Source organism: Cydia fagiglandana, chromosome 22, assembly GCF_963556715.1.
Source record: "Cydia fagiglandana chromosome 22, ilCydFagi1.1, whole genome shotgun sequence".
Classification (NCBI taxonomy): domain Eukaryota; kingdom Metazoa; phylum Arthropoda; class Insecta; order Lepidoptera; family Tortricidae; genus Cydia; species Cydia fagiglandana.
The window spans coordinates 9,422,425-9,436,307 of NC_085953.1; the positions used below are offsets into that span (position 1 = coordinate 9,422,425).

Genomic DNA, 13,883 nt, shown 5'->3' on the forward strand with positions numbered 1-13,883 from the left:
TTTAAGCTGGAAACAAGCAATTTGGTGGAAGTGGGATTAGCTTTTTCAGACGTAACGTTCAGAAAATACGCTTGTAACACGAGTGAGTACATTGGATTGTAAGTTTGTGATATTATATTAGCAACCTTGAATTGGATTTAGAGGAAAAATCGTCACTAACCTAAAATACTCTCGCAAATCGAAACAGTATGGTTACGAGATAAATATTAGGATTCTCGTGATCCTAAAGTTGCTATAGCATCCGTTGCGTTTACTTTTGTTATGATAGCACGCGTGAACCAACCACCAACTCAGCTTATAGATTTAAAGCTACTGTTGATAGGCAACAAAATAATACTAAATAACTGTTTCGTAACCTTGGAAACACCTAAAATGATCCGCGAACTTATAAAAAATAAAATAACCTTTTGTTGATGTTATCCCTCACTGGTATTTAATTCCAAACGGGGATAACTTGGCCAAAAAAGAAATATTTTCGAGTGCTTTCTATCGCTCAACCACTGTGCAAACTAATCCAATAGGTAGGTACATTAAAAACCCTATCGCTGCAATATCTGCTGCCGTACAGTGATCTAATTTAATAGTGAACAGGCTGTACCGTGATATGACAGTCGCAGGTATTGAGATTGTCCGTGATATGAGCCGAGTAGGCGGGATGAGGTTATCAGATGTATGATTGTGGCATAATCATATTAAAATGAGTACACGGAACTATCTGAAAGCCAAATTGGACGTATAGTTAAATATGCCTTTTTCTATATATATAATCTAATATGTTAATTTGGATTCACACAAACAGGTCAATAAGGCGTCGATAGGAACAATATAAAATTGTATGAAACATTCCATAAATAGGTACCAGTTTTTATGCAATCTAAAGGTACTTAGACTTACACCCCAAAGCACCATGTCGGAAGACATTCAAGTGATTGCGAACATACAAAACCTACAAAAAGAAGCATACGCAATAACAGACAAAGCAATCAAAGAAATGGTAGAAATTTTCCCTCATTGTGTTTAGGCGATTTATTCCCAAATTGTGCAAGAGTTTGAGTAGATTTTTTAAACGGAACCAGTTTAATGTAATCTAGGGATTCGTAACAAATATGCTTCATCAGGGATCATTCAATACTGGTGATACTAAGCCATGACATGGCACGGATGAGTCCCCAGATTGCGCCTTTGTTCTTAACGAGGTTTTGACAACAAATCACCCTTTCGTCGGCTTTTTTCTTCGCTTCAATTAAAGTGTGACGGTCCAAAAGAGAACCAGCTATAAAGCGAACGGGACAAAAGTGGATGCAAATGCTTGTGCTGTTTCGATCGCTTACCGAGCGGCCATCTCAGTATTCTCAGTACAACCGGTATAACCTTGGCCTCAACAAGTCGTATAAGAAGTAGTGAATTGGAGATGATACAATAGACTGGATCGACGGAGATAATTGCCTTCAAAGCGAAGAGAATAATCTTTGTACGGTGTCGGAATCCGAATTTAAAAGTTAGTCAAAGTGATGACTTATCTGACGATTCCGTGTGGTTCTAATTTGATTCCTTATGTAATCGTTATTAGTTAAGTTGGTATTCCTTCGAAACGTTCGTGCGGTTGGTATAACCTTATCTGTGGCTGCGAGAAAACGTGGTGATGTCGTGACTGTCGGATTGGATGTGGACTGTAGGCAATTCTTTATGCATAATTAATAATAATTATTGTTTGTCTTGTTAGTGTGATAAAGGTTTTAATATCTGGGCACAGCATAAATAACGAATAGTGTGGGAGACCGAGCTTTGCTCGGAAAACATAAAAACTCAAAAATGCGCGTTTTCCCAGAGATAAGCTAGCTAGACAGCCGTTTCCGAGATCTCTCGAAGAATTGCTCGTTTAAAGGTATAATATAACATCTGCGTCCCTAATACTAAAATAACAGTTCAATTGACCAAATTACTACCCAATCTTCAAAAAAATTATACTAAAGATCAGAGAACAGAGATCGGTCGAACTGTCATACTATATTTACAGTACATAGATGACACATTTAAATACAATATGTAGGGTATAAAAACTACAAGAACAATACCTAATGTCTTGCCGTTTCACCTTAGAGCGTAAATTAGGTATGTGTCGTGCCATGGAAAAGGAACCGCTTATATTAGGAAGCGTCGCATTTGCATCGATATTAATAGGCGTCATCCGCAAAGTCCCTTTTCCTGCAGAACACTTAGTATTCTTAGAAGCTACGTGTTTAACTCATGAACCGTGATAGCTAGGTGAAATTTTCACAGATGATGTATTTCTGTTGCCGCTATAATAACAAATACTATAAAGTACGGAACCCTCGGTGGGTGAGTTCGACCCGCACTTGTCCGGTTTTTATGCTTTTTCTTTATTTTGTTGATCAAGTTGGTGTAGACCAACTTGATGAACATTTAGATGTTGTAGATTCTGGTTCTCTTATTTATCGCCGAAAATGGTATGGCCGATTATAACTTCCCAACTCACGTTTGGCGGAATTTCATTTCGCCGAATTTTCATTTCCCAACTTATCAAATGGTTTTTTTTAATTTGCCAACCGCACAGTTACCAACTAAACGTTTGGTCTGTGTTTTATAATGCCTATTTTCAAAATGCCAACTTTCATGTCGTAGAATGTTTTAGTTGGCATAATATACACTTAGTTGTTTATTGTCTACCATTTGTTTCATTTGGTCAGACTGTGCCAAAGGGGGGCCTTTTGTAGGAATAACTTTACTCTAAAATCAAAAATGGCCGAGATATTTGACACGAAAGTTGGGATATTTGACCCGAAAGTTGCTGTGATGTAATTACGTTTTTTAGGTTGTTGAAAAAAAAAATAACCTCGAAGACTAAGGCGGGAGCAAAGCTCCCGCCTTAGTCTTCTAACCTAACCATATCCAAGTCGGTTCTGCCCAGGAAGGTCTTGCTCGCTCGCTTCGCTCGCTCGCTGCCACTGGCTTCAAATATTAAAATATACATTATAAAAAGTCGAACAACTCGGCCATTTTTGATTTTTTGGTATGTATCTTTTTCCTATTTGTAACTTGCCTAATGTATGAAAAGCGAACTGTAGCTTCAACGAAACGTTACTCGTCCAAGAGTTGTTCGACCAAGTGAAAGATTTGAGAAATGATAAGTCTCCCAAATGTTTAGAGGCGTTATAATAATCTGCTTTATAATAATTCTACCAATTGAAACGTTGTCACACAAAAATTTGCTAATCGTTAGTTGTCAAAGTGAAACGTCGGCGAAATGTTGGTTGGCAAATGAAATTCCGCCAAAAATAGTTCTGCGAAAAGGCAGAACACCGTAGATTCTACACTATAGTGTTATAGTGCCTTGATGTTTCGCCTCTTTAGGGCGTAAATATGTGTCGTTCTACGGAAAAGGGCACTTCAGGGTGCTTGCCACTCCTGTCGGGAATATATTAACGGCTCACAATGTTCCTATTCCTGTAGACCGGCACGGAATATTCCTGGAACCGATCTGCTTACGATTTACGATCGATTACTTACCACGAGCGGAGCGGTGGTGGCCGAGTGGATATGACGCCCGACTTTCAATCCGGAGGTCGCGGGTTCAAATCCTGGCTCGTACCTATGAGTTTTTCGGAACTGATGTACGAAATATCATTTGATATTTACCACTAGCTTTTCGGTGAAGGAAAACATCGTGAGGAAACCTGCATACATCCGCTAAGAAATTCAAAGGTGTATGTGAAGTCCCCAATCCGCATTGGGCTAGCGTGGGGACTATAGCCCAAACCCTTTCGTGCTTGAGAGGAGGCCTGTGCCCAGCAGTGGGCACAGTATACAGGGTGATTTCGGGATCGTGGAGCAAGAGAGCCAGACATCATACAGAATCCAAAGATGAGCCAAATTATGTTGTTAATTATTGTTTATCACCAATAATGATGATTATTTTCCAGATGACAAGTAGGAAAATAGTACATTTCGATGCTAGTGCGGAAGGTATGTCATTACTTCACGAGTACCGAGATATCTTGCCACGAGCCGCAGGCGAGTGGCAAGACTCGGGACGAGTGAAGAATGACATTTCCGCACGTGTATCGAACGACGTTTTTTAATACAGTTGCGAAAAAATAAGAAAAACATTGTTAATCGTACACTAAACAAAAGTGGTAACAGTGACAGCTCGGTTAGACGTCGTCTTTAAGTATATTACATCTATGGGCGTTTGGCAGCTATTCCGTTCCATTCAGTCAACTTATTAAGAACGGAGTTTTCAATATTGAATATTAAAAAATAAACGTGTTATAATGATGAAGAGGTAAGTAATTAAATATGAAATATGTAATATTTTTCGTATTCTTACATTAACGATAGGTTTTTATGCTGATTACGACGTTTAAAGGAAACTAATATTAACACTCATCAATAAGTAGTCGTGAATTGGAACAAGTATAAATTTAAAAAAATTGGAAAAGTAAAAAGCACTAGTTCGAGATAACCAACTTTCCGCACGCTAAACAGCTACGTAAAGTAGCACTTTTTGAGCAACTGTATTAAAAAACATTTTTGCATACAATTTGGTGACCCTACTCAATGTGACGTCTTGTCGCTGTCCATACAGCGTATGTCAAAAGTCATAGGGTGACCATAATTACTTAGTATAACATTATTTTTTCTTGAAAAATAAGAATAATTAAAGTAATTATCTTTTAATCAAATACTACCATATGATAATGTGGATCATTTACAGAGTCAGAAAAAGTGCATGGTTCTGGATCACGACCCAGAAATCACCCTGTATAGGCTAAATTATTATTATTACTTACCACGAGTGCGGGTCGCACCCGTCTTTCCGCCTCGGGGTATGGCTCCCTATTATGCTGCAGGTGGCGACCTGGAACGGAGGAAACACGTATTTATTTATAAGCCTCGACAATAGTTTATTTTTAGTTGGCGGTTAGTGAACTGGCTTAACCGGCTCGCATGGCGATGCGGTGTCGCTGTGCGAAAATTATGTAGCTAGAGTCCGCCAAAGCTAACTTGCTATCGATTTGCGTAAAAGTAGAACTAAGTGAGGAAGTGTCATTACCAACGTCATACAAGGTGTCCAGAAAGGGTATCGGGTATTTGTTTTAGCGCCATATTCGAAACGGGGCCACGAAAGGGAGCGGGGAGGGGTTCGTGGCGTGCGCCATTTAGTGGAGTTTTAGCCACGATGGAACAGTACTCGGGGAAGCATCGCGCATTTTGCGTACGAGCGTATTACCGTAACGGTGATTCAATAGTGACTGCTCAACGTCTGTATCGTGCGGAATATCATACACGCCGCGCGCCAAGTGACGATAGCATTAGGAAACGGATCAGGATGTTCAAAATGCGCGATGCGTCCCATTTAAAATCTACCATAGTAAAAGTAGCTCAGTTTAGCGAGTAGAATCGAGCCCTGAATTTAAAGCCTCATAGTCAGAAACACCCTGTAGACTACTCAATCTGATAGCTGGTTGATCAACTCCCTTTGACTAGTATTAGTGCAGCTGCACGATAAACCTAGCACAGCTCAATGCAAACGCTTTTAAAAGGCCTAATACATTCCAGTCGATGTCCTTCACATAGTACTATAAGAATTATGGACGCCGGATGCACTTCCTACAGCCGTTTAACGGGATCCGCCAAGACAATGGAGTTGACTTCGCTGGGCCTTTTTTGGCTTGGGACTTGGCGAGACACGAATTTCAAATGATTCCGTGATTGTAAAATTTACTTCACTGGGTTTATGTGGAAAAAAAATGCATATTGAATAGTTACCACCAAATCGAAATATTTCTTAGGTTTTAACTACATAACTCCATAAAACATTCCTATTCTCAATAAAACATCGGTGCTTTTAAATACATAGAATGATGTTAATTCAACATTTGCTACGTCACACAGGCGCGTTTTCTGGGCGCCCCGCTCACGCCCCGCCCGGAAAACGCGCCTGTGTGACGGAACCTAAAAGTAATTTTATAGTATAAGATTACTTTTAGCTCTACAAAGTCACTTAACTAAACTTTTATATTGTAAAAAAATAAATAAAAAAAAGTCATTTATTGTCGCAACAAAACTTACAAAAATAATCAAATCAAATGAGAAATAATCATTCGTCTCCAGCTATTAAATAACAAAATGCATGATGAAATTCACATTTGAGGAGTGTCTTATCAAAAGGGCCTATTTTTATGTGGTATTCATAAAGAAATAAAGCCATTTGAAGTTACTCCCTGTCCCTACACTAAGAATAAGAATTATTAAAAATATCATGTTTTCAAGGAAATGTAATACAATTTTCAAGTAGAGTTGCGTTCAGGGTTTACGTGCGGCACTTCAAAGGTAATCTCTCGTGCCATTCAATCGTTTGTGAAACAACAACGGGTTCAACGACCTCTCGCAAGGGTTACAACCAGTTTGACTTGATTTTATGTCAATGGGTACGCTTCAGTAAATCCACGTGCAATGTCTACCCCCTGGTATTCAAATGTGTCCTACACTGAGAGAAAAATCATCACCAGGAATTAAAAAACAGGTCTGTACTGGGGGAAAAAATGAAATTTTAGTAATAATTATGGACGTTTCACTATTTCTGTAAAGTTTATTTATTCCTACAAACAGCTCAGTAATCCCAAATATAATTTCAACAAACAGATAATAGAAATTGCAAGAACTAATAGAAATTGCAAAAGTCAATTTGTTCCTATTAGTTAACTCTCCTTGTCCCCGGATTAAGTTTATTTTTGTAATTCTAAGTGTGTTTTTGTTGTACTTTTCTCTCAGTGTAGTTTGGTATTTTTAGGGGATATATCTACATTTTGGCGATCCGTACTCTCTTGGTTAAGTTGCACTTTTAAATAAATAAAAAAAAGGTTCAGTCAAAAGACTGGATGGGAAACAAAATGAGGCCTTCTTAGACGTTTTGTCTAAAGTACGAGTAACGGCGGTAAAAGATGTACAACACTATCATTAGACAACGACGGCCACGAGCAAATAAAAACTACCCGCAGATTAATTAAGCCCTCAGGGTGGGCGGGCGAATATTTGCTCCACTTAGGGTTGTCACTTGACAAATTAACTTCAGCTTGACGAAATGCTGGTATCGTCGAAAATGTTTCGGATTCCCAAATAAAACTTAGATAAATCGATTACAAATTTTCGTAAGACTAGTAGTAATATGTTTGTAAATTTATAATTATTATTAATAAAAATAAATAACCACATAATAATATTAATAAAGAGACTAGTAGTTAATTAAGTGTAAAATGCTGTTAATATGTAGCTGAAATCCTCGAAAGTATTAAATCCAAAGTTATACTTAACAGACGACAGGTAAATCAGAAGTAAAAAGGTTTAAGTATTACAAAAAGGTTTAGGTAAATAAAGGTTTAGGTAGGTAGGTTTAGGTTAAGGTAAGGAAGTTACTTTATTGCGTTTTTATAAGGGGTTTAAATTTTAGTCAATGCGTTTTTATCGTAGGGGAGTAGGTACTAATATAAAAAATAATAATGACGTTATTTTATTTCGAAGGCCCTTTGATAAGACAAGACGCGTGTTAAGTAATTATTAAAAAATAAATTAATATTACAATATGCAAATAATACCACGCCAACGTAGATTAAGTAATAGCTGTGACGTCAACAGCTATTTATGAATATACCGCAAAATACGTCCATTTGCATTTTATCAAATTAACGAACGTAAGATTTGCTGTGCAGTTCCTGTGACTCCTTTAATTATTAATAATGGCAACCATCCGAAGAAGAGGATTGTATGGCACATATTCATAATTTCATGCCATGACTACTATTATTCTATTTCGGATCTCAATAAAAAAGTCATGATTATTTTATTCTAATTTAACAGAAAATCTCCTATCGGTTCAGTTCCCTTCATTTTCTTCTTAAAGCAAGTTTTTGTTATCTTTGACACGACTGTACATTTCACTTTTCCTTTATTTGATCTACTTAGATTTTATTTATTCTTATGATCTAATAGTCTAACGATATAACTTTTTCTCGGCTTTCCCATTCACAAAATTCAGTAAACATATATTTATTTGCCAAACGTCAGGTTATGTTATAAGTAAATATGACGTGAAACATTTATACAATGCGCGTGTGTCAACCCTAACAAACCGAGTTCCACATTTAATTTGTTAGTTTTGGGCATTTATTTATCGCCCGGGCCTTATTTTCTGTCGGTCAGAATTTAACTGTTAAGCGTTTGAATTTCACGTTGCATTGCGTTTTATTGTTGATTTTAACATGCGTACAATACAAAATATTCTTTATAGCTCATCAATATCAAAAGAAACATGACATACAAATTAAGCATATAAATCACGTCTCATATCTTCTCTTACATAATATAATCACGCCTATTTTCCATTTATAGATAAAACCGGAGTGGAGACCCCACGAGTCAAACCGAGAAGCCCGCGACAGACATCGTCGGCGATGGCGGGATAGCTTTAGACTCCTTGAGATATATTTAGCACCAAATAGAGACGAATGGAAAAATAGGGAGACGCTTTTATCTAGTAGTGGGACACAGTGGACTCTTAATAAATAAAATGATATAAATAAACATTTACCAGTTTATTTTTAGGAGTAGTCAGATCTGCAGGCAGGCTTATTTCCACTTGCTACGATTCTAGCATACCTTTTTTGCTTCCTAATCTTATACATGCTTGTTGGTTTAGGGCACTCTTAACCTGACGCTTATTTAAGTTAAATTGATTTAAGCAATGTCTAAATCAAGTTAGCATTGATGACTAAGGCAAATTAATGTTAAAATAAAATGTTACTGAGAATAAATGACTCAGAAAATAGTCAAGTGAAGAATGCACAATATTTGCAAAGAAGTATGAAAACGTGTGTCGCGTTGGTAAGTTTATTTTATACGGTAAATATTACTCATCATGCAAAATACCATGTTCTCGGAATAATAATATGGTAGCTAGTAAAAACGTGGAAGTAATATTTTATAATCTTTTTTTAGTTATGTCGTTTACATAATATATTAAAAATACCTATAGATACATATTTTTTTATAATATAGGAAGCAAACGAACACACGAATCGCCTGATGGCAATCAAAGCACCTGATGCAATATAGAGGGATTACATGTACTACGTTGCCGGATTTTAAGATGGGAGACTATATTAGAAATACTAAAAATATTACTTACTTTGGGCACTACACTAAGTCGATCAATTTCACAGCCTAATTTCGAAAGTTAGATCTAATCGTTAGATGAAACTGCATAAACTAATCTTTAACCTTTCGTATGTTTGTGGTGGTCTTAAATCGTGGGTTCAAACCTCGGCCGCGTCGTATAGACCCGAAATAATCCCGAAAAATGTTAAAAGACTGAAATATTCGGATCCGTATCAAAAAAGCAAAATGTCAACGTTTGAAATTTACACTAAACCGATAGCAAATAAACACTAGATCTTCTAAAGCTGGATAACGTTAGTCTATTCCTAAACTGTCCGTTCCACGGAGGCTGTATTGTATGATAGGCGACTGCCAGATACATCAGACAGACACTAACTCATTCAAGAGTAGGAAGCTAAACAAATTAAACACCATTATCTTGATGTTACTTAGTAAAATAGATAAAGATATGTTATAGAGAATCCTGACGGCCTTCACGTAGATATATTTACTGAAATAAAGATAGTATTATCTTTTACACCATTGCGACAGTAAATAGAGGAGTTAAGTATATTTTATTACTGGTTAAATAAGAAAAGGCCGTGTGTGAGGCCGAAACAAGTTAAATAACGGTGTAACTGATGTACAGTCCGCTGCATTGAATGAGAGTGCGTGTCAAAAATATTTATTATCCAACTGTACAAAAAGAGATAAATCTATACGAAAAACAAATACAGATACAGGCAAGGATTAGGAAAGTATGGCAAATACTCTTGATGCCATATTGTACATGACATGATTTTTTCGGTGACCAATAATCCCACAAATACCTCTTAATGATATATTGTGTAAAAGACTCGATTTTCTCTTTGGTAAATTGTTTGCTGTGCCTTATAGGGTGTCATGTTGTAGTCTTTAGACCAGCGGTCGGCAACCCTTTTGCAGCCAAGGGCCACATAGCAGTTAACGAAGTGGACGCGGGCCGCACTTTATTAATATTTATGACTTTATCAGACATTGACATTTGTCAATATTATATACAAAATAGCCAGGGAGGCTCGCGGGCCGCAAGTGAAGGGTTCGCGGGCCGCATGCGGCCCGCGGGCCGCTGGTTGCCCACCGCTGCTTTAGACAATTAAAATATGATTATGATGAGATAGAACTGTATATCTATGACTTTATTTGTATTTATTCAATAAGTATCGTATTTAATAATACGACGAATATTCATGTTGACTGGACACCACTCTAAAAAAATCGTGAAATGAATCACTTTGCGGAAATGGCTGCTGCTGATGACGACATCAAGCTATTAATTATGTTTTTATTTGTATTGTCGAGTAAGCTCTATTTATAATAATAAATAATAAAATGTTTTTATTTCACCTCACAAAGGATAATTTTACAACAATTTTTTTTTGTTTTATATTATTTTTACAATAACCTTTGTGAGGGACTGGAGTCCGAACTAGGTTGGACCTGTATTACAGATCTCCAGGCCCTCACCCCGGAAATACAAGTTGGAGTGATAACGTTACAGTAATTAAAGTGGTGACAGTGGTAATTTATGAGGTACATTAAAAGTAGAAGATAAGGGCTTACAAAAATAGTTATAAGAAAATAAAGTAATGTGCACATGCCTATTTTAGTTTATAATATGTATGTTATGTGAGTGCTGAGTGTGTGTGAGTGTGTGTGTGTGTGTGTGTGTGTATGAATGCGCTGAAAGGAGATCCTCGATTTCTTCATATGTCAATGTAACCAGCCAGTTTGTAACTTTCAATTTGCATTCTCTAAATGTCAATTTATAAATTCCAAGTAGCCTATTTATTTTATTATATAGTTTTGGGCTGAGGTAGTGAAAAAGCCGTCCTGCTAGTGCCAGGCGGAAGCTATGGACCTCGCAGACATAGTCTGTACGACGCCTATTTAAATTGCCATCCTCTTTAAATTCAAGGGTATTGTGTTTCCTCATTATAACCTGTCGAATAAATAAACCTCTTACTGTTAATAAATTGCATTCCCGATATAGTTTAGAAGTAGGATATAAAAAGGGTTTTTTAGTCATAACCTTTAATACAGCACGTTGTGCCCGCTCTATTTTCAAAAGTAAGGTTTTACCTGCCCCACCCCATACACAAACACAATAAGATAACAAGGACTGCGCCAGAGCAAAATATACAGTTTTTAGTGTTTCAGGACCGACCACAGATCTTAGATTCTTAAATACGTATATGAGTTTTCTAATTTTTGTGTTTAGGTACTCGATGTGATGATGCCAGCGTAAGTTGGAGTCTATTATTATACCCAAGTACTGAATACACTGGGAGTGGGTAAGAGGGGTGCACGTGCAGAGAGAAGTCATGCCAGGGGCGGTATTGTCCGAGCAGCTATGAGCCACAATTTTCATTGAGCCAGCTTCTGGTTGTAAAGTTGAATTTGGGGAAAAGGTAAGAAATTTAGATTTGACTACATTAAGGGTCAGTAGATTTGCAGTAAGCCAAGATGAGATACATCGAAGTGCATTTTCAGCAGCAACTCTAGCACCTTCCCAGTCCTTACCATTTACTATCAACGCTGTATCATCAGCATAAGTGATGATTCGACAATTTTTCAGTTCAAGGGAGCACAAGTCGTTAATATAAAGCAGGAACAGAGTAGGCCCCAACACACTACCTTGAGGTACTCCGTAATTTAATGGCAGTTCATTACTTTTAGTTTTATCAATAATAACTGATTGTGTCCGCTCAGACAGATAGCTTTTGAAAATATCTAATGCTAGCCCTCTAATGCCGATAGCTTGCATCTTGCTAAGTAAAATAGAGACTGAGACCGTGTCGAAAGCCTTCGACAGATCAAGGAAAATGCCAATAGTCTTTTGCTTATTTTCTAGGTTCTTTACTGTTATCTGTTAGAGCTACTACTGCGTCCTCGGTTGATTTGCCACTTCTAAAACCGAATTGGTTGGGAGCCAAAATATTATGTTTAGTCAGAAAGCCAATTAGACGTTTATTTAGTATTTTTTCAAAGATTTTTGAGATACTAGTGAGAACAGAAATAGGACGATAGTTGTTGAGGCAGTCTTTATTACCACTTTTGTGAATTGGATGTACAAGAGCCTTTTTGAATACAGAAGGAAAGTTACCATCAGCTATGCACAAATTAAAAATATACGTAAGTACCGGCACTAATTTACTACGGGTAGCTTTTAATACAGCAGTAGATATGCCATCGTATCCGATCGAACAATTGTTTCTCAAACTAAGAATGACTCCTTCTACTTCAGCATCGTCAGTGTTAAAAATTGCCATGGAACTTTTATTTTGGCTAGAACCGTCCAGTTTATATTCTTTTGCTAATGTCGAATAATTTGCGTTTTTGTAGATATTTTGGGCGAGAGTGCTACCAATGTTAGCAAAAAATGTATTGACACTATTTACTGATGAGACAGGATCTGGACACAGTTCCAACAGTTCATGTTGTGATTTTTTTACTTGCTGAATATTGGCTATCTGCTTTATCACATTCCATGTATCCTTAGGTTTACCTTTGGCTTTATCCATAAGTTGTTTTTCGTAGTTTTGTTTAATATTTTTTAAAAGATTATTACAGTAATTTCTATAACGCGTGTAGGTTGTTCTTAAAATACTGTTGTTACTGTCTTTTTTAGATTTGACATGAAGTTTATCGCGGTTTTTAATACACCGTAAGAGACCGGGTGTAATCCACGGTTTGAGAGTACGCTTTCTTCTAGGGACTAACACTGGGCTTGTACGTGATAGAACTAATGATGATAATAAGTTAATAAGGGTTTCAGCTGCTAGGTTAGAGTCTTGAACGATGAAAATGGAAGATAAGTCAGCATTTTGTATATCCTCGATTAAGGCTGTCATATTCAGTCTTCCTGAGGATCTATATGTGTGGCTTTCTGGTTTATATTTAGAGCACAAGACAACAGGAGCGTGATCCGTTACAAAGCTGTTTAGTACCATAACAACTGCCTCTTTGTCTGTCTTCAACATTACATGATCCAAACAGTTTTCATTACGGGTCGGAAAATTGTGGGCTGGGAGAAGACCATGAGATGCCGTGAAAAGGAGGTAGTCGTCTACGCGGGGGTCAGCTGAATTTGTACCAATATTAATGTTTATGTCACCAATTATAGTAACAGACCGAAAGGAAGAAAGAAGGGACAGAGTGCTGCCCAGACTAATGATGAAATCGTGAATGGAGTGGACAGCCGGAGAACGGTAAATAGCAATTATGGCAATATCGGGTTTTACTTTTACTAGTAGACAGTTAGCGTCGTGCAGTTTGGGTTCTTCAACAGTAACAATAATTGAAGTTTTGACATAGATTACTATGCCGTCATTCTGATTAGTATGTGTAGATCGATGAGCTTCGTAACCCGGTAAAACAGGAATGAACGGTGCCGAGTTTAACCAGCACTCAGATAGTATGATTAAGTCGCATTGAAAGTCTATTCTCGCTAGCAAGATTAACAAACCATTGTAATTGCAGTTTATACTTCTTATGTTTAGATGTAAGATTTTAAGATAATCAGTTTGGGGCCCAAAATAAGTCCCACAGTCTTCTGGGTCGCATAGGTAGGCGTCCGCAATAGAAATTGCTTCGATTTCTTTAGCTATCGTAGTTATGTCATCCATTATATAGGTATAAAAGCGAATTCAAGTCTTGAGAATAACTGT

At 37.2% G+C, this 13,883-nt stretch overlaps 1 protein-coding gene across 1 annotated transcript in view; it reads right to left on the minus strand.

Annotated features, from left to right (window-relative positions):
• LOC134675460 (plasma membrane calcium-transporting ATPase 2) overlaps positions 1–13,883 on the minus strand; it is a 199,351-nt gene that overhangs the window by 115,315 nt on the left and 70,153 nt on the right. Inside the window, exon 2 of the mRNA XM_063533729.1 lies at positions 4,812–4,879. The gene's annotated coding sequence lies outside the window, so the exon portion shown is untranslated. The remainder of the gene's footprint in view (positions 1–4,811; positions 4,880–13,883) is intronic.